Source organism: Monodelphis domestica, chromosome 2 (genome assembly GCF_027887165.1).
Source record: "Monodelphis domestica isolate mMonDom1 chromosome 2, mMonDom1.pri, whole genome shotgun sequence".
Classification (NCBI taxonomy): Eukaryota; Metazoa; Chordata; class Mammalia; order Didelphimorphia; family Didelphidae; genus Monodelphis; species Monodelphis domestica.
Window position 1 is genome coordinate 185,223,467 of NC_077228.1, and position 22,753 is coordinate 185,246,219.

The 22,753-nt window shown below is 37.3% G+C and overlaps 1 protein-coding gene across 3 annotated transcripts in view; it reads left to right on the forward strand.

Annotated features, from left to right (window-relative positions):
- Positions 1–22,753, forward strand: part of MMD (monocyte to macrophage differentiation associated) — a 106,259-nt gene that overhangs the window by 15,817 nt on the left and 67,689 nt on the right. The window contains exon 4 of one of the 3 annotated variants that reach the window (XM_056816556.1): positions 3,765–3,831. The exons of the other annotated variants lie outside the window; for them this stretch is intronic. The gene's annotated coding sequence lies outside the window, so the exon portion shown is untranslated. The remainder of the gene's footprint in view (positions 1–3,764; positions 3,832–22,753) is intronic. 3 annotated transcript variants of the gene reach the window in all.

Genomic DNA, 22,753 nt, shown 5'->3' on the forward strand with positions numbered 1-22,753 from the left:
GAGAAGGAGAAGAGAAGGAAGAAATGGAGAGTTACAAAAAAGGAAACTAAGTGGTTACTAAGAGGTAAGAAATATTTCTGGGATATAGGCATCACTTCATAGGCAATAGAGTAAGCTCCTGATTGTCTTTGGTTTCAAATTCCAATTGATTTCTTCAGAGATTGTGGTGGAAAAAACAAAAGGAAAGATCAGAGGTTCCATGGGTTTAAATCCCATTCCTTCCTCTAACTCCCTCTGTGATGAGGAAACCTTTGTAAAATCATAACATTTAGGGAATCAAATCCAAGAAGACACAGAGGAATAGAATGTCAAGGAACAAGAAAGATCATTTAGTCCAAACTTGCCCTTTTTACCTAAGGAAACCATGGTGGCACATGCCTGTAATCCCTGCTGCCCAGAAGGCTGAGACTGGCAGATCTCTTGAACTCTAAACTGCAAGCTAAATTATTCACATTGGTTTGCTATTAGCATGGAAGTACAAGAAAACCAGGTTTCCTGGTACATTGGCCAAGATTGGAAATGGAGCAGTTTAAGGCTCCCAAACCAACCTTAGAAGGCTTTTTCCATGAGTGGTTCCTGTATGATGAGATAAAGAGATCCCATCATTTACGAAAGAAAGAAAAAGAAAATAACTTGAGACCCACAGAGGTGAAGTAAGCTGCCCATGATCCTCTAGAGACTAGAATGCATTAGGGTTCCCAAACCCTGCCTCCCCCAATAAGTAAGGGCATACTCAGAGGATGTGTATTTTTTTAACCCTTGCCTTTATCTTAGAATCAACACCAAGTATCATTTCCAAGGCAGAAGAGCTGTTAATTGGGGTTAAGTGAGTTGCCCAGGATCACACAGCTAGGAAGGGTCTGAGACCATATTTGAACCCAAGTTCTCCCAGCTCCAGGCCTGTTTAGCTGCCCCTGAAATGTCCTTTTTGTTGTTGTTGTTGTTATCCCAGGCCTAATATCATTAGGATGATAAAACCAACAAAGAATGAAATTTAAGTGATCTAGTTCAGAGCCAACTAAAAGGAATATTTTTCTACTACCTCTCCTCTGTGTGCCTCTATGGCTAAAGAGAGTAATAATTTGTCTCAAAGTCCTAACAACAAAGGGGTCCTTGAGATTTTCTTCATTGGGCCATCTTTAGGAGTCTCTTGGGATTTGAAAGACCCAGTGGCTTGGCATATTTCATCAAATGTCTCAGCCATGAGAAGAACTAGAGAGTATTGAAATTAGAGAATAAAAGGCTCTTTCTTTCAAAGACTGGTCAGGTGAAAGGGGGAAAAAAACCCTCTAGTTTGTTTTTTGGTGGTTGTTTTTTTTTTCCCCCCAAGTATCTCATTATCTGTTCACATCAATGAGTCCAGGGCTCTATACACAACAGATGCTCACTTTGCCTTGCTGACTCCTGAATGAGTGCCCTCCCATAGAGACAGATCAATATCTCTTGCCAGGCCAGATGGCAGGATTAGTACTAGCTAACCATCACTGAGTCACAATCAGAGCAGAGATAACCGCTGCCTTGCACATAGCTCCTCTCCAAAGAATCAGCAGTGGAAAAAAGAAAGAAAGAAAAAGAAAAAAGAATCAGTAACAGACTAAGTCTTTACATTGTCAGTGGCCAGTTCATTAATTCAACTGTTTTAGAGTTTTGGAGATCAGCTTCAGGTTTCCAAGACTAGTAACTCTTTATTCCATAGTCAGAGACTACATATCTAACCACCACCCCCAATTAAAAGATCCATTCTTCAAGTCAACAAGAATTTCTTAATAACCTACTATGTGCTAGACAGGCAGCTTGGTGGCACAGTGGATAGAGTATCAGGTCTGGAAACAAGAAGCCTCATCTTTGTGGATTCAAATCCAGCCTCAGGAACTTAGTAGTTGTGTGACCCTAAGCAAATTATTTAACTCTCCTTGACTCAGTTTTATCATCTGTAAAATGAGCTAGAGAAGGAAATGGAAAATTACTCCAATATCTTTGCCAGGAAAACCCCAAATGGGGTCACAAAGAGTTGGACCCAACTGAAATGACTAAACAACAACAAAAATTACACAAATATAATACACATATATATATATATATGCCTGCAAATATATGTAATATATATAATCAACACTCAAATATTTCTTCTTTTTCTCTACTCTAAAATAAAACCCCTGAACTCACAGGTGATAAATAATAGTTACAAAGAAAACTATAGTAGCTACCAGATAGTTTACCCATGCTTCCTTGGCTTCTTTTTTTGAAGGGGGGCAGCTTTGAAAAATATGATATATAGAAGATAGATAGACAGACGGATGGACGGACAAACGGATGAATGGAGAGAGAGACAGAGAAAGATATGAATGGTTAGTTAGGTGATAGAAAATTACATAGATCTTAGGTAGATGGATAAATATGGATATAGATGTGTAGATGAATGGTTAGATAGGTAATAAAAATTACATAGATGATAGGTAGATTGATAAATAGATGAATAAATATGGAGATGGAGGTAGATGATAGATGGACAGATAGCTAGGTGATAGAAATTTAATAGATGGTAGGTAGATAAATGAAAGGATAGATACAAAGAGAGCTATATAGATGAATGAAGATTGGTGATAGAAACCTGATAGAAGGTATGTAGTGTTAAAATTAAACTAGTTTCTCTACTAAAAGTATCATATTTTTAGAGATTTATTAAAGATTATTAGAAATGAAAGACTTCTGGGGATTGAAGTCTGGGATTCAAATCTCCATTTTTACAATAGGTAAAATGGATAAATGGATAGATCAAAAAAACAGATATACTCAGTCCTTTCTAACTCTTTCCACATACTGCTGTCAATGCCCAAGTGTCAGCCTGTCTTAAGGGATGAGTTATTTAATCCCACTACATCTAGGAATTCGAATTTTCCATAATATTTCTTCTCTCAAATAGGAGATGGGAAAAGGAATTCAATCCTGGCAATTGCCTTGGGATGTTTTTAATGCCCAAAAGAAGGGTCCAAAATAAATTTGCTTTTGTCTCGGACTTGCAATAAGAGATGTGAAAGACCTTGACTTTCCACTAAAGTCCTTTACCTTAAAGTTGTTGACTGCCCTTGGAGTTGCCAGGAAGCTCCACAACTCTAACTTTGTTAGGGAAAGAGTGTGACCCTATGTTTTGTCCAAGAGGGAGCGAAACCTCCGTTGTTAAGTGGAGCTACTGACTCTTTGGCCTCAATCTAAGCACTTGTTTGTTTTATGGTTTTGCAAGTAAACAAGCTTCGAGAGAAGGAAGAATAAATCGCCAATGGGAGCTTATCGCTCAGATCCAATCCAAAATTAAATATTTGTTCTCTTTATCTACTTAAAATGAGGTACCTGAGCTCACTCACCATAAGCAGCAGCTACTAAGGAATTGAGAGTAGCCGCCCTGTAGCTTACAAAAGATTCCTTTTGTTGGAAGAGCGGCTTTGAAAGACCCACTCTACCCATACCTAGCCCTCCAGATGACTCCGGGAAATGTTAACTGAGGATGACTTAGTGGATAGAGAATCAGCTCAAGTCAGTTTCTGACATATACAGGCCATGTGACCCAGGGAAAGCTACTGTAAACCTAGTGCCCCCAGGCAGCTCTCTCAAACTATCTGTTGTAGAATAGATGTTGATAGAGTTTCCTCACTGGGAGCTCCCGACAAAGAAGAAAACAAAACACACACCTAAAGCCCCCACCCGCTGATAAAAATGAAGCCTCTAGCATGTGGTTGTCTTTTCTCAATTATTGTTCTCACCCCCAGACCTCCAGAACTTGAAATGACTAGACTACAGGCAACGTAAGCAAATAAAGAAAACTCACAAATACAGGTAATGACAGGTTTGTTATTGTTATTGTTTTCAGTCATGTCTGATTCTTCATGACCCCTTTTTGGGGAGGTTTTCTTGGCAAAGATACTGGAGTGGTTTGCCATTTCCTTCTTTGGCTTATTTTACAGATGAGGAAACTGAGGCAAACAGGGTTAAGTGACTTACTTACTTAGAGTCATACAGTGAATAAGTGTCTGGGGCCACATTTGAAGTCAGGAAAATGAGTTTTCCTGACCCAGACCTGGCACTCTATCCATTTCACCATCTGGCTGCCTTAAAAACAGGTTAGATCTTAATTTTCCAGAGAAGAAGGGAGCACTCATGCAAATAAAAAAACAAAGGTTATTCATACCCCTCATTTTCACTCAAAAGTTTTACCTGCCTGCCCCACAAAACCTGTCTGACACACTTTCAGAATCATTTGAATTCCCCTACACCCATCCATGGCTAGGCTACAGGGTACAGTGGAAAGAAGGGTGATTTGGAGTTATAAGACCAATGGAAAGGAGGATGACTTTAGAATTATAGGACCAGATTTCAAATCCTTGGTCAGTCACTTATCATCTTTATGCTACTAGATAAGTCCCTTAACCTCTATGAACCTCAGTTTTCTCCTCTTTAAAATAATCTGATAAAAAAGAAAAAAGACATGTATAAAAATATTCATAGCTGCGCTCTTTGTAGTGGCAAAAAACTGGAAAATGAGGGGATGTCCATCAATTGGGGAATGGCTGAACAAATTGTGGTATCTGTTGGTGATGGAATATTATTGTGCTGAAAGGAATAACGAACTGGAGGTATTCCATGTGAACTGGAAAGACCTCCAGGAATTGATGCAGAGTGAGAGGAGCAGAACCAGGAGAACCTTATACACAGAGACTGATACACTGTGGAACATAATGGACTTCTCTTACCAGTAGCAATGCAAAGATCCAGGACAATTCTGAGTGACTTATGAGAAAGAGCACTGTCCACATCCAGAGAAGAACTGTGGGAGCAGAAACACAGAAGAAAAACATAGGATTGATCACATAGTTCGATAGAGATATAATTGGGTATGTAGACTCTAAATGATCACTCTATTGCAAATATCAATAATACATGTATAACCCAGTGGAATTGCTTATCAGCTCTGGGAGGGGAGAAGGAGGAGGGAGGGGAAGAACATGAATTGTGTAGCCATAGAAAAATATTCTAAATTAATTAACCAATAAAAATTTTTTAAATTAAAAAAAATTAAATAATCTGACTAGGTGACTTCTAAGACACTTTTAGTTCTAACTAAATCTTTCATCCTCTGATCCAACTTATATTTACTAGTGTTTTATTTAATACATGAATTTACTCTTTTTTTTTTTAAACCCTTACCTTAGGTCTTAGGAACAATTCTAAGACAGAAGGGCAAAGGCTAGGCAAATAGAGTTAAGAGACTTGCCCAAAATCACACAACTAGGAAGCATCTGTGATCACATTTGAACCCAGATCCTCCTGACTCCACCCTTAATGCTCAATCCACTCCATCACCTACCTGTCCTAGTACATGAATTCTTTTCTAACTAAATTGGTTAGAAGATAAAATGACGGCGTCATAGATCCACTTGTGATACAAGCACTATATATTTAGGAAACTGGTATTTCCTCTTTCTATAACATAGGTAACTTGTTAATATTATTTGCTTTGGCCCAGTTCAATTTTCAGTTGCATCTGAAAAAGTATATTCTGAGGTTCTGATGCTCATGTTTAGGATTGAGGGAATAGATTAAAAGAAGAAGGAGTTGGTTAAAATTGGAAAGGGAAGCTTTGGGACCTGAATACAAACCACTGGAAACAAAGTGTAAGTGCCTTAAGATGTGGAATAGTTGAACAAATTGTGGTATATGACTATGTTAACATTTTACTTTATAGTTAGAAATTGTGAATATAAGAACTGCATGGACTGGCCTAGAATGAATAAATCAGAACTAGGAGAACAATATACATGTTGCCTACTGAACCATAAGAGGGAAGAACACTAAAAGACATCCAAACCCAGATTAATTGCAATAACCAATCTTGGTTCCTAAGACTGAACTATGAAACACATTTCCCTTCTTTGGAAGAGAGGTGAGGATTACAGGAGCAGAATAATGCATTTGTTGTCAGAACAAATGAACAAATCCAACATTTTGCCTATTAGATTTATTCAGCTATTTTTTGTTTGTTTGTTTGTTTTTTCTTGGTATTACAAGTGAGAGTTCCATGAGATAGCCTACAGAAATTGGAAAGATTCATCTTCCTGAGTTCAAATCCAGCCTGAGTTCAAATCCAGTTCAAATCCTGAGTGTCAAATCAGACACTCACTAGATGTGCAACCCTGGGCAAGTCACTTAACTCTATGATGTGGTTCTCAATAAATTTCTGGCTACAAATAATTTTCATGTAACTAATGACAAAAATGAGAGAGAGAGAGAGAGAGAGAGATTGGCCAATTGCTGATGTTTTGAAAGTGATAAAAAGCCATAACCAACAACATACAACTTGTTTCCCCGATATGTATGAATCAACCAGCTAACTTATAACCAGCAAAGAATCCCCACCCCCAAGTACTTTAGCTTTATTTTGTTTATTTTTTCTATATCTTTATATATGTAGATGTTGCCACCTTCAATAGAATTTGCAAGCTATTTGAGGTCAGAGACTCTTTTTCTCTTAGTTTTCCATTGTACCCAGCACAATCCCTGGCACGTGGCCTAATAACTTTAGTCTTGTTTCTTGTTTAATTGCCCTTGCATAAGTGACTTCAACTCTCAGTTCTTCAATAGCTAGTATTTATTTCTCATCAAAAAAGGATTCACTACATCCAATAGAGAAGGAAATAGCAAGTCACTCCGGTATCCTTCCCAAGAAAATCCCTTGGATAGTTATATACAAGGTCATGAAGAGTCAGACATGACTGAACAACAACAAACTATTTCATCCTAAGGTTTGCAAAGCATCTTTCTATTGATATCCAGTCTCAAATCTCCAACTGCCTATTGGCCATCTCCAACAAGATGTCCTACAAATTTCTTTAACTTAACATGTCCAAAACTGAACTCATTTTCTTTTTCCAAGAATCTTCTTCACTTTCTAACTTCTCTATTATTGTCAAGTGGTACCATCATTCTCCCTGTCCCTCAGATTGGGAACCTAATATTCCAAGAGAAAAAAAAATAGTGCAAAAGAAAAATACTTCAAGCATGGGGGACAACTCTTGCAGAGATACAGAGAAGAGAAATGGAATGCCAACTTCAGATAACAGCTAATTGGCCAATTTGTTATATGTGTATGGCTCATTGACTTGATTTTGATAGGTTAAGAAAGTAGGAGGAAAAAAATGGGCAAGATGGGGATAAGAAGAAAAGACTATGAAAAGGCTATACAAATCTTATTAAGGTTGGAGATTTTAATCTGCATTCCAATACCAAACTCCCTAATAATACCCAATGTTCTCATTAGTATATTGGTGATCCAAAGATCACAATCTACCCACGTCTTCTCACCCAGGGCTTCCATAAGTTGGCTGAAAATGTACATTTTATTAGGTTTTTTTTTTTTTAACTCCCTACTTTCTAGTTTAGGAATGACTAAAACAGAAGGGGAAAGGCTTGGAAATTGGGGATGTGACTTGCCCAGGGTCCCACAACTAGGAAGTGTCTGAGGTCAAATTTGAACCCAGGTCCTCTTAACTCCAGGACTGGTGCTCTATCTACTGTGCCACCTAGCTGTCTCAAAAATGTATATTTTAAAGCCAAATAATAGGAATAGCTTTTTTGCCTTTAAATGAAGTGATTAAATTAAGCTGTCAGGCCTAAAGGTGGATAGAGAGAAAAGAGAAGAAAATATACCATTTAAAAATATAAGCATAACCATTTAGAAGATAACATTTTACAGTGGAAAGAGCACCAGTTTGGGAATCAAAGGACTTTGGTTCAAATTCCAATATTGTACAATCTGTTAAGTGCTGGACTTGGAATCCTCCTCTAGTAATAAAAAGTTATATTTTATGAGGTTTATTAAAGATTATTAGAAATCAAGGATACAAAATAATAAACTCACATGCCTAGGACTGATTAGCCCATTCACATCTTACTCACTACATCTTGCCATCTCCAAGTAGAGGAAGAGAGCACCCAAGTAGACGTTACAGCCAGTTTAAATACAAATTGTGATCTTGCCCAGGTGGGGACTCAGGTGAGATTATAGGAAATTCTGGGAAGTACCAAGGACTTCTGGGGATTGAAGTCTGGGGTTCAAATCTCCATTTTACATTACCCCCCTGAGGCCTGAGGAAGACTAGTCTCTCTGCTGGGCCTTGTAAACATACCAACTTTGAAATTACAATAATTTGAGGATGAGAGGAAAAGAGAACAAAACCAATGATTGCTAGATGCATTGACAAAAAAAACAGTTAGGGGGCAGTCCCCTTTGGCATGAAAGTATACATACAAAACAAATGCATTCAAACCCCACACCCAAAACTCATTCTTGATCTTTCTTGTGCAGCTTGTGGTCTGTGGAGGCATCTTCATGGTGTCTTCTCCAAACAGTTTGGTTTCTGGATTTGGAGAGGTAGCATGTTTCTTAACCTAAATTACTCTCAAAAGGAATTTAAACTTTGCAATTTAGAATAATAATAATTTTACATTACCCCCCTGAAGAGGGTGATTGAACAACACAGGGATCACTTAGGGATGCATGGCTGAGTTATGAGGTATATGAATCAATTGGCAAGAGAAATCAAAAAACATTTTTTAAAATCTAAATAAAAAAGATAATTTCTGGATGAAATATAGACCATCAAAGTCTTATGTGTAAAAATTCTAAATAAAGGAAAAATAAATCTATAACAGGTCCTTGAATCAGAGCCCAATTAAAATGATATAAGCAATGATGCATTTACCCAGTCAGTAGCCAAAACTACAGAAAGTTGCCATGCTATGAAAGATATAAAAAGGACTAGATTATAGGAGCCAGGTAGGAGACAAATTTGAGATATTCATCTGAAAGTATTTTCACAAAGAGTGTGGATACAAGGAAGACCTATGTCTTAACGTATGTTAAGTGTCGCAACCTCGAGTCTTCACACTAGGTTCAAGTCCTTTGTATTGACTTAGAAGTGCATCAATACTTCCTGGATTGGTTTCTTTTTTTTTTTTTGACCAATATACTCTTTTGGCACAATCCAGGTTTAACTTTGTGCTTCTTTGGCCCTGTGCAATGGTTCTTTTGTATATCTTGCCCTGGAATCAGACAGAATCATTAAGCAAAGTCCCATAATTTTTTAAAACAATTAGTGGCATCATTTTTACAGTCTCAAGCTTTTGGGGCATGCATTGACATTATAGAAAATAAATTTTAAACTTATATCACTGCTAAATCAAGAAAGTTAAAGAAAATCTTAATACTGGTGGTGTGTGCTTCAAATATAAAAAGGAGAGAAAAAATAAAAAACTGAAATAGTATATTACACATGCAAGAAAATATAATAATAAAAGAGTTTTAAAATTCAAAAATATAGCTTATAACCATTGATACACTGTGTCAGCTAAGAAAATATAGAATACAAGGTTTTCTCACCAAAAATGAGATCCATTTCTTCTTCATACCTGGCCATGATCCACTGTGAGTATGGGCAAATGAATTTCACAAGGAAACAGTTTTGTTTTGTTTTTTTATAAAGAACAGTAGCACAAATATGTAGGTATCAATATTCCCAAAATTCTCAATAGCCCAATTAATTACAATAGCAAACAAACCCACTATCACATTTCACATAAGTTGCTGTATGGCATTTTTAAAAGCCTATGAACTGATGGATATTTGTCACAATTTTTACAAACTTGGCAAATCTTTCAACTTTGGTAAACATATTTTCAATGTAAAACTTATTTGGGTCTAGAACATCATCAAGAAATCTAGATATCATTTTAAAAAATGTGGAAGAGGATGAATATTTACAAAAATATAAATTGCCTAGACTAACAGAAGAAGAAATAGTTTTCTTAAATAATTCCATATCAGAAAAAGAAATCCAACAGGCCATCACAGAACTTCCTAAGAAAAAATCCCCAGGGCCTGATGGATTCACCAGCGAATTCTATCAAACATTCAGAGAAAAGTTAATCCCAATACTATACAAACTATTTGACATAATAAGCAAAGAGGGAGTCCTACCAAACTCCTTTTATGACAGAAGCATGGTACTGATTCCAAAACCAGGCAGGCCAAAAACAGAGAAAGAAAATTATAGACCAATCTCCCTAATGAATATAGATGCAAAAATCTTAAATAGGATACTAGCAAAAAGACTCCAGCAAGTGATTAGAAGGGTCATCCACCATGATCAAGTAGGATTTATACCAGGGATGCAGGGCTGGTTCAACATTAGGAAAACTATCCACATAATTGACCACATCAACAAGCAAACCAACAAGAATCACATGATTATCTCAATAGATGCAGAAAAAGCCTTTGATAAAATACAACACCCATTCCTACTAAAAACACTAGAAAGCATAGGAATAGAAGGGTCATTCCTAAAAATAATAAACAGTATATATCTAAAACCATCAGCTAATATCATCTGCAATGGGGATAAACTAAATCCATTCCCATTAAGATCAGGAGTGAAACAAGGATGCCCATTATCACCTCTATTATTTGACATTGTATTAGAAACACTAGCAGTAGCAATTAGAGAAGAAAAAGAAATTGAAGGCATCAAAATAGGCAAGGAGGAGACCAAATTATCACTCTTTGCAGATGACATGATGGTCTACTTAAAGAATCCTAGAGACTCAACCAAAAAGCTAATTGAAATAATCAACAACTTTAGCAAAGTTGCAGGATACAAAATAAACCCACATAAGTCATCAGCATTTCTATATAATTCCAACACAGCTCAGCAGCAAGAACTAGAAAGAGAAATCCCATTCAAAATTACCCAAGACAAAATAAAATACTTAGGAATCTATCTCCCGAGACAAACACAGGATCTATATGAACACAACTACAAAACACTTTCCACACAACTAAAACTAGACTTGAACAATTGGAAGAACATTAACTGCTCATGGGTAGGACGAGCCAATATAATAAAAATGAACATCCTACCCAAACTCATCTATCTATTTAGTGCCATACCCATGGAACTTCCAAAAATTTTTTTTACTGATTTAGAAAAAAATATAACAAAGTTCATTTGGAAGAACAAAAGATCAAGGATATCCAGGGAATTAATGAAAAAAAATACAAAGGAAGGGGGTCTTGCAGTCCCAGATCTCAGACTATATTATAAAGCAGCGGTCATCAAAACAATTTGGTACTGGCTAAGAGACAGAAAGGAGGATCAGTGGAATAGACTGGGGGCAAGCGACCTCAGCAAGACAGTATATGACAAACCCAAAGATCCCAGCTTTTGGGACAAAAATCCACTATTTCATAAAAACTGTTGGGAAAATTGGAGGACAGTGTGGGAAAGATTAGGCTTAGATCAACACCTCACACCCTACACCAAGATAAATTCAAAATGGATGAATGACTTGAACATTAAGAAGGAAACTATAAGAAAATTAGGCGAACACAGAATAGTATACATGTCAGACCTTTGGGAAGGGAAAGACTTCAAAACCAAGCAAGAATTAGAAAGAGTTACAAAATGCAAAATAAATAATCTGGATTACATCAAATTAAAAAGTTTTTGTACAAACAAAACCAATGTAACCAAAATCAGAAGGGTAGCAACAAATTGGGAAACAATCTTCATAAAAACCTCTGACAAAGGTTTAATTACTAAAATTTATAAAGAACTAAATCAATGGTACAAAAAATCAAGCCATTCTCCAATTGACAAATGGGCAAGGGACATGAACAGGCAATTCTCAGCCAAAGAAATCAAAACTATTAATAAGCACATGAAAAAGTGCTCTACATCTCTTATAATCAGAGAGATGCAAATCAAAACAACTCTGAGGTATCATCTCACACCTAGCAGATTGGCTAACATGACAGCTATGCAAAGTAATGAATGCTGGAGGGGATGTGGCAAAGTGGGGACATTAATTCATTGCTGGTGGAGTTGTGAATTGATCCAACCATTCTGGAGGGCAATTTGGAACTATGTCCAAAGGGCGATAAAAGACTGCCTGCCCTTTAATCCAGCCATAGCACTGCTGGGCTTGTACCCCAAAGAGATAATGGACAAAAAGACTTGTACAAAAATATTCATAGCTGCGCTCTTTGTGGAGGCCAAAAATTGGAAAATGAGGGGATGCCCTTCAATTGGGGAATGGCTGAACATATTGTGGTATATGTTGGTGATGGAATACTATTGTGCTAAAAGGAATAATAAAGTGGAGGAATTCCATGGAGACTGGAACAACCTCCAGGAAGTGATGCAGAGCGAAAGGAGCAGAAACAGGAAAACATTATACACAGAGACTGATACATTGTGGTACAATCGAAGGTGATGGACTTCTCCATTAGTATCAATGCAATTTCCCTGAACAATCTGCAGGAATCTAAAAAAAAAATACTACCCACAAGCAGAGGATAAACTGTGGGAGTAAAAACACCGCTGAAAAGCAACTGCTTGACTACAGGGTTGGAGGAGATAAGACTGAGGAGAGACTCTAAATGAACACTATAATGCAAATTCCAACAACAGGGAAATGGGTTCGAGTCAAGAACACATGTGATAACCAGTGGAATCATGCGTCGGCTATGGGAGAGGGAAAGGGGGGGGGGGGGAGGGGAGGGGAGGAAAAGAAAACGATCTTTGTTTCCAGTGAATAATGTATGAAAACTACCAAATAAAATAATATTTAAAAAAATAAATAAATAAATAAAAAGAAGAAAAGTTCTGCAAAATAAAAAAAAATGTGGAAGAGGAGTCTAGGAAAACCCCCAAACTCTGTACAGTTGATGTTGGGTAAAGTGAGCTGAAGAGTTATAAATGAGAGATGCTCCTCTTTTGAGAGTCATCTAGGGCTACCATGCCCTGGGATTAACTTCCCAGCTCCTTTGGTATGAGACTGTGATGTCCCATCCATTCACATTTTTATAAATGTGGGAGGTGGGGATTATAATTGTATTTCACTTCAGCTACTAAAATGGGCCTTACCTCCTATTAGGGGCAAGCAAAATGACCAGAGTTATTGGAAAAATATATAAAAGTCATGTCTAAAAGACCCCTTAAAATCAACTTGAGATATTTAGCTCATTGAATTTTCCAAAGGTTGTTATACAATTGTAACCAGTTTTTTATGAAGTCTTTCCATCTTTTAGGTGATAATTTACAAATTCATAAATAGAAAAGGCTGTTTTTATATATGGGCTTATTCAATAATATTTGTTCAGTATAGTTAAAGGGGAAAAGCAACAGAATATAATAGTAGTTAAAACTTAGTACATTAAAATGATTCAGTGTAACAGAATAGTATTGAATGCATTAATATATGAACTTAAAATCAACAAATTTAAATCTTAAACAAAAGAATCAGCAAAATGCAATAAAATAGATTTTTATAAAACATTGGAGTCCAAAAAGCCTTAAAAATATAGCCTCCAGTCTCTTTAAAGTTCCTTGGTTTTTATCCATTTAGATGTCTATTGTCAGAAGACAGAAGATTGGTAAGGGGTAGGCAATGGGGTTCAAGTGACTTGCCCAGGGCCACACAGCTAGGAAGTGTCTGAGGCCAGATTTTAACCCAGGACCTCCCATCTCTAGGCCTGGCTCTCAATCCAATGAGCCACTGAGATGCTCCCCCATAGTGAGGGTGGGTTTTTGGAATCTCAAATTGGGCCAGGGTTGCAGGGAGCTGAATTTTTCCCCTGAATCCCAGGTGAGATAAGTAACAGAATCTGTACTCAAAAGATATCTTGTGAAATACACCATGCTTGTAATCAACTTCCTGTTTGGAAAGTCTCTTCCTTCCCCTCATTCTCCCCCCTACCCCCTCCCATGGTCCCTTCGTGGTTGTCATTAACTGTAAAAGTTAAATTAGTCTCTAGTAATAAAAAGTTATATTTTATGAGGTTTATTAAAGATTATTAGAAATCAAGGATACAAAATTATAAACTCACGTGCCTAGGACTGATTAGCCCATTCACATCTTACTCACTTCATCTTGACATCTCCAAGTAGAGGAAGAGACCACTTAAGTAGGCATTACAGCCAGTTTAAATACAAATTGTGATCTCGCCCAGGTGGGGACTTAGGTGAGATTATAGGGAATTCTGGAAAGTACCAAGGACTTCTGGGGATTGAAGTCTGGGGTTCAAATCTCCATTTTACAGGCACTAGCTATGTGATCCTAACCAAATTCATTTATTTCTTTTAAACTTAGTTTCCTCATTTGTAAAAATTGAGTTAACAACAGCATCTGCCTTACAAGGTTATTGTCAGGATCAAGTGAGATGACATTAAATAAAATACTTTGCAAACCTTAAAACTCTATATAAGTATTTACTATTATTAGCTTTTTTTTTTGTCCCTTACTAGTTATATGGTCTTGGGTAAGTTACTTAACCTCTTTGGCCTCCGTTTTCTCTGCTAGATTGAGAGCATTGGACTGGATGGCCTCTAAGTTTACTTCCAGCTAAATATCTTTGATCTTATGAATGAAATATACAATTTAGACTCATGTTGGCAATCCTTTGACAACTGGAGCTGCTGGAGGAGGCTGCTCCCTTCCCCCTTTCCACAAACACCTGAGGATATCTCTCACACCACCTGCACCTCTGCCCAGCAGCCAAATGAAAGCACTTCCTCCCTCTCCTGTCAGGAGTAAGGGGAAGGGGGCTCACACAGCATAAGGGTTGCAGTTTAGGTACTCGGTCTCTAAAAGGTGCCATCATTGATCTAGAAACATTGACTTGTGCATAGTAGTAACAAGAAGTCAATGGGTGTCAATGTGTTATTTGGATTAGCAGTATAAAAATATGTTCCATTCTACTTTATAATAAAATCCTGTGGGCCTTTCAAATGGGTTTTTCAGAAATGGACTTATTCATAAACTTCATATGTGAGACTGGGAAAGAATTATATATTCCTATTTACTAATAATACTCATTTATCTGAAGGCTGCTTGCTTTCCTGATCCTTTCTCTATCTCTTTCTCTTTCCCAACCCCGTGAATGTAATCTCTTAGCATGTGAGTTCATGTGCCAGGATGACATTGTATTTAAATCCTTTTTTGTCCATCTTGCAATCCTCTTTACCACAGGAAATCCCCTATCACAAATTACCACCAGGAATTGTAATGGTGTCTGATTGAACTCAAATGATTAAATAATGAGCAAGTCCTATTTTAGAATACAATACAGGAACTTGTAGATTAGTCTCACCATTGCTTTAGAAAATGCATCAATATTTGATACAAGTAAAATACAATTTCATTGTTTACCATAGGTTTCACAGAAAGTCAGTCCTATATACCCTTTACAGTCAGAAAAGATGCCCCATCTATTTTTCAGTTATAATAGTGGATTCCATGATGAATTATTTCTATATGTATGTTTTTTCAAAATAAGTTTTGTTCATGCCTTTTGATTTTATTTACCATCATTTCTGGAATCCCTCCTGCCACATACCCACATCTTTCCCCTCCAGATTTGTCTCTCCTTTGTAAAAAGAAAAAAAGAACTAAGTCAAAATGCTTCATAAAATGACAGTAGTTGGCAATGTGCACAACACTTTAAACTCAGCTCTCTTCAAAAATAAGAAAGGAAGGCATAGTTCATGATCTGATCCCCAGAATATTATTGTTTTTTTTTTCAGTTGCTCTGCATTTGACTTCCTTTTACTGATTGTTTAATTTACCTTGTCATAATTATTATTTCTGTTGTTCCTTAGCTCTGTTCATTTCACTTAGATTCAATTCAAAACAATCTCCCCATGTTTCATACTTTTGGCACTTTAAAACCACATGCCACCTACCGTTTTACCTAGTTAGTTGGTCAGTTTCCCATTTAATTTGGTGGACTCCAATACAATCCAGTGGTAGAGTGATGGGCCTGGAAGTAGGAAGACTCATCTTCTTGAATTCAAATCTGACCTCAGACACTTACTAGCTGTATGACCCTAGGCAAATCACTTACTTCTGTCTTCCTCAGTTTCCTCATCTATAAAATGAGCTAGAGAAGGAAATGGTAAATCACTCCAGGCTCTCTGCCAAGAAAACCCAAATGGAATCACAAAGAGCCAGACTAGACTGAAAAATGACTGAATAACAACAATCCAATCTAGTTCTATTCCATTCCATTCAATGCAAGTGACAAGGTCAAGAAAGAATTCCTATTTATCATTTTTGGTAGCACAATAATTTTCTATTACATTCATGCCACAGGTTTTTTAAACTGTACCTCAGTTAATCAGTGCCTACTCTGTTTCTTTTTATTTTATTTTATTTATTTAATTTTTTTTGCAGATTTGGATATGTATTGGACTTTTGTCTTAGATATCCTTTCAAGGAGCCACGTAGGGTTCCTAAGACCAATTTCTCACTCTCACTTAGCCCACTTAGCCCAGTATCAGTTGTCAGATCTCCACATTTCTCTGACTTGCGCCTTTCTCTTTAGTCTCACAAGCACCAGCCTCATCAACTCTTGCCTGGACTGTTGCTTTAATTGGTCTCCCTGCTTCAAGTCTCTCTCCAAACCAATTAATCCTCCCTTCAGCCTATTCAGATATGGCCATGTTTTCCCTCTACTCAATAAACTCTAATGAATACTCATAATCCCTAGGATCAAAAATAAACTCCTCTGTTTGGCATTTTTGACTCATTCCTACCTTTTCAGTCTTCTTTTATTTTATCTAGATGACTTCTGAAATCCCATGAAACTCAAAGATTCTTTGATTCTTCCATCATTTCATCATTTTTGCCTTAGAGCCTAAATTCCAAACAGTCCAATGTTCTCTACATTATCCTGTGTCTTGTCACATTGAATGGAATGGAACAAAATTGGATTGGATTGAAATGAATTGGATTACATCAAATTGAATAGAAAACTGACCAACTAACTAGGCAAGATTATAGGTGGCCTGTGATTTTAAGTCTAGAAAGCCAAGATTAGAGCCTGAAAGGGAATTAAAAGTGACCCAGCCCAAGCTTCTCCACAAAATGGAGGCCCTCAGAGAAACTCACAGATGGATGAAGATAGCCTCTGTAGATTGATTTTACAGGATGTGAGGATCACAGACCAGTTGCATGTTCCAGGGCAAGGAGGCCTTGGGTGTTAGAAGTTGTAGGATGAAACTGTCAGTCTAGAGGTATTCTAAAGTTTGGAAAATCAGGAACAGGGCCAAGAGAAGAATGAAGGTGATTTGCTTCCTATCTTTTCTGTTAGATGATAGTACCCTGACTACCACAAAGCTATTTATTTATGTTCATGATATTTATGTTATCTCTTGGGAGGTGTTATGTTTAAGCTTGTTGGAATTTTTGGAAGTCAGCATTCAGAGTTCAAGTATCTTCCTGAGCTCACTCAGGACAGAGACACAAATACAGAATTAGCTTTCTAGGAAATAGATTACCAACTGAGTTTTGCAACCTTGGTCCCAGACATAGAATCTTAATCACCTTCTAAACAGCTAACTGCTGGGTCAGGTATTATTGATTCTAGTGAGTACTTCCATAATAAATATAGCTCTTGGAGAAGAAAGAGAGCTAATGTGAACCTAATCTAACGCTCTCTCTCTATAGAATTGGGCAATATACATAATAGGTCAGGTCAGGCATATTCCCATAATTGCATGCAATATTTTTATAAAGCTAGGATACCTGCTGCTCTCTTCCACATCCCTAAAAGCACCAAAAGGGCAGGCCCTCCTCGCCTTCCTTCAGACCAAAATTGTAGGAAAGACCCCAGACATGCCTCTCCTTCTTCTGGCCTCAGACACATCCTAGCTGTGTCTTGTGTGACCCTGGACAAGTCACTTGACCCCCATTGCCTAGCTCTTACTGCTCTTCTGCCTTGGAACCAATACCCAGTATTGATTCTAAGACAGAAGGTAAGAGTTAAAAAAAAAAAAAAGCTTTCAACTCCTCATTGCCTACCAAATGAAGTCAAGATTCTTTAGTGTAGCCTCCAAATCCTTCTACAATCTGACCCTAATTTATCTTTCTAATATTATCTCCTATCCTTTCCCTCATATATGTCACTTTGCAAAATTGAAGGTGTGACATAAATGTTAGCTTTTATTTTTAGTCACCTTGGCTTGGTGACTAGAAAGTTGGCCTTGGAGTCAGGAAGACCTGGTGTCAAATTTTACTTCTACTACATATTTGTTGTATCACCCAAGCCATTTAACTTCTCAGGACCCCAGGCATCTCTCAAAGACCATAAATTATAGAACAAGTTCTGAGCTTCAGGGACCTTCTCTCCTACAAGGAATAGCTAGAGATATTTGCCTTATCAAGAGTTCCTCAAATTGACTAAATCATAGCTTTCATCCAAAACAAATAAAACAAGTTATTTTGTTTTGGGGTTTTTTTAATGGGAAACAGACAAGGTAAAGACATTGAATCTGACCTCATTTCTTAAAGAGGTTCAACCAGTAAAGGAGGTGAAGGAAATTGGCATGCATAGAAATAATTTCAACCAACAAACAATCTTCTTGCCAAATAGAAACAGAACAGCCAAAGGCAATACAAACATTTTTTCATGAAACATCATATAGGAGGAGAAGATGGAAGGATGGATTACAAATAAGTCACAGTTACGTAATACTTCACAATTTACCAAGAACTTGTCTCACAACAATGAGGTATTCCCTCAGTCCTTATGAACATCCTCCACTCTATTATTTTTTTGGTACTCTCTTCATTGTACAGAAAATAAGCCCTTTAAGGGAAAAGAGTCTCTCATTTTTGCCTTTATGTCCCAAGCATAGTGTTTTACATATAGTACTTTACAAAGGCTTATTCCATTGATGTTGTCTTGGTTTAGCTATGTTTCATGATTTTTCTCATCTTGAGTCTTGAGAATCTGCAAATGCTGGCTTTTGTCTCACTTTGAATCCTAATGAACTGTATGATTTTGGTCAAGTCATTTCTTCTTTTTGCATTTCAGTTTCCCTGACTATAAAATGAAATTAGATCAGATGATCTCCAAGGACCGTTAGAGGTAGCTACATGATAAAGTGAATAGAACCTGGAGGCAGGAAGACCAGAGTTCAAATCCAACCTCAGATACTAAACAGCTGGGTGACTTTAAGCAAATTATTTAACCTGTCTGCCTCAGTTTTCTAAAAATATAAAATGAGGATAGTAATAGCATCTACTACCCAACATTGTTGTGAAGATCAAATGAAATAATGTGTGGAATGCTTGACATGGTACCTGGCACATAGTAAGTGCTTCCTAGGTTCCTTTTCCTTCTAATTTCAACATTCTCTGACTCTCACCTGCCCTCCTGCATAAAGACTCAAAAATACCAGGCATGATATCTCATTTAATTCCTAAGAAGTAGATATAGCTTCCTGCTCTACTCAGCTGGAATTTACTCTGAAGCATCGCATTATAAAGGAGAAAAAAAAAACCTGATAAGAATCTTCATTTTCCAGTGTTGAGTGCCCAGATCAGAACACTCCAGACTTTTGCAATAAGAAGGGTCACATTACAGAGATCACTATCTCCAAACAAGCTCCCTACCACACTGTTCCAGTTTAGCAAAGGCCTAATAGATCTTGAAATAGACAAAGCTACTTTAAAAACAGTTAAATTATCCTTAGATCTTGTAGTCTATTCCCACTTAGTCTTAAACAAGAAATAGCTAGGTGTGCAGTGGATAGAGTGCTGGGTCTGGAGTCAGGAAGACCTCAATTCAAATTGACCTCAAGGCACTTAGTACCTCGGTGACACTGAGCAAATCATTTAACTTCTCTTTGCCTCAGTTTTCTCAGCTATGAAATGGGGATAATAATAGAATTATTCTATTATATTTGATATATGTGTATAATACATATATTATAGAAGGACAATAATGCCTTTCTGGGAGACCCAAATAAATGAGATAATATCTGTAAAGAACTTGTTACAGCACCTGGCACATATTAGGCATTAAATGTTTCCTTCCATGTTTCCTTCCTATCCCTAACTCCTCATCCCACTTATTGAAAAACTACCTCAGGAACTCTATTTGAATATCCAAGGTATTAAACAGAGTGGGAGGACAAACTTTTCCATCATTTCTCCTTCCTCTCCCCATCTTAATCTCTTTTGGGAAAGTAGAGTTTTCCAACAGAGAAAATACTTAAAAGAATCTCACATGTAAGTTGTTGAGTGATTTTCGGTAGCATTCAACTTTTTGTGTCCCCATTTGGGATTTTCTTGACAGAGATACTAGAGTAGTTTGCCATTTTCTTTTACAGCTCATTTTACAGATGAGGAAACTGAGGGAAAAAGGGTTAAGTGACTTAACCAGGGTCACTAGTAAGTTTTTGAGACCAGATTTGAACTCATGAAGAAGAGTCTTCTTGACTGAAGGCCCAACACTATCCACTGTGCCACTTACCTGCTGGTTAGTTAGATAGCAACAAAAAGTAGCAAAGCAGACTTACAGGCACTGTCTAAACACAGGATAGATACTAGAGCTCAGTAAAGTGAGGATGTTAATGTAGGATCCTTTCTGTCTGCCTATAGCTAATTTCCTGGCCTAAGCCTGCTTCTCAGATGGCAGATGGCTGACTGGAGGAGTAGAAGGAGCTTTAACCATCAATTAATAAATGCATGTATTTATCATGTATTTACAACATGTTCCCTAAAACATACCTTTGCCTATCTCTTTGTGTTTGCATATCCATCTCTACAAGAATTATAGGGGAAATTTTTTTAAACCTTTACCTTACATCTTACAATCAGTACTGTATTATATTGTATATAATCAGTATTGGGTCCAAGGTGGAAGGGTGGTAAGGGCTGGGCAAGGGGTGTTAAGTGACTTGTCCAGGATCACAGAGCTAGAAGTATCTGAAGTCAGATTTGAACCCAGTACCTCTCATCTCTAGACCTGGCTTTTCATTTACTGAGCCACCCAGCTATCCCCTATGTGAGGTAAATTTCAATACCTGACCTTCATATAGCATTTATAACAATATACAAGTACTTTTCTATATGTTATCTCCTTTCATCTGATTTGGAAACAAGAATAGCATAAAACAAAATATAACATAAGTAAACAAAATGACATGACATGATATAATAGTGTATGTAAGTGGTCCATTGGCTAGAACACTGAAATTGTAATCAGTGTGAAGGGCTAAATTTTGGGGGGTGGGAGTTTGAACAAAAGCCAGTGAGCAGTTTATTAAATGAAAGCACTTAGTTTATTATTAGGAAATACAGATAGGAAATAGGCAGGAGGAAAGTGAAAGTAATCTTATAATAGCTTTTAACTATACCCCAGATCCCAATCCTAACTAAATTTCTCTAAAAAAACTCAATCTATCTGCCTCAGAGGGCAGTATCTTCTGCTAGGCCAAAGCCCTCGCCTATTCTCCTACTCTTACTATCTAATAATATTACCACTATCTATCTACCTTATCTACCCAGGTTATTAATAATCAATAAGGCTATTAAGGCCTTAATTCAGTTTTCTGTCTCCAACCAGAGAGAATGCTAGCATTACAACCTCTCCCTAGGAAACCCAGAGGCAAAAAGTCCTTTCCAATGGACTGCAACTTACTCTCCTTGGCCATACCCTTCTGTCACTAACTGACAAGTGGCACAGCAGGGGGTCTCTTACTGAAAAATATTATAGCTCCTTTTCCTCTTAAATTTAAAAAAAAAGGAAAAATTAATAAAAACTCTCTTAAAATCAGGAAAACCTGAGTTTGAATGCAGTTTCAGACACTTCCTAGTCGTGTGAACCTGGCCAATCACTTGACCTCTGTACTTCAGTTTCTTCATCTGTCAAGCAGAATTGATAATAATATTATCTGCTTCCCAGGATTTTTGTGAGGATCAAATGAGATAATATTTATAAAGCATTCTGTAAGCAAAGCTCTATAAAAAAGATTAACTCATTATTGTAACATGAGAAAATATAGGATACATATGTGACACGATAATATATAACATGACATGACAGTAATATAATCCAGTATAACACAACCTTACATGAAATAATACAATCTGATAGGACACAATATAGTACAAAACAATATGCAATATAATTATAATTAGTAATTATAATTATTACAATATAATGTGCTTACTATAAAACATAATGCTATGAGAAATATGAATAAGGGATATAGGGGATATTTGGGGAGTACTGGCACCTCTGGTATGAGGGCTGGCTAAGCCCTTTCCAGGGCTGCTCATCTACTTTTTTTTTTCAACCCTTATCTTCCATCTTGGAAGCAATATTGTGTATTGGTTCCAACACAGAAGAGCAGTAAGGGCTAGGCAATGGGAGTCAAGTGACTTGCCCAAGGTCACACAGTTGAGAAGTGTCTGACACCGGGCTTGAACCCAGGACCTCCTGTCTCTAGGCCTGGTTCTCAATCCACTGAGCTACGTAGCTACCCCCTGCTCATCCTCTTTTGATGTTCACCTTTAACTTAATTCTCACTTGTGGCTCCAAGAAGCTGTAGCATGAATGGTGGTCACACCCTGGTAAACCATCTGTGTGGACTAAGCCAGGTTGAAGGTAACCAATTGGCATCATTGGTGAGCTGCATGGAGGGGGAGTGGTTCAACTCCAAGCATGTGAAGACTTCTCTTCGCAGAATGGGTGGATGAGAACAATTTCTTCCAGTAGCCACGAAAGTGACTGATGCAGGCTCTGTGGAGCACCTAGAGATGACCTTGGTAAGACGAGCAGGTCTTCTGCCTCCTAGGCCATCACTAGTTATCCTCACCTTTGTCGTGCCCCTGGACTGTGATGACTCAGGAA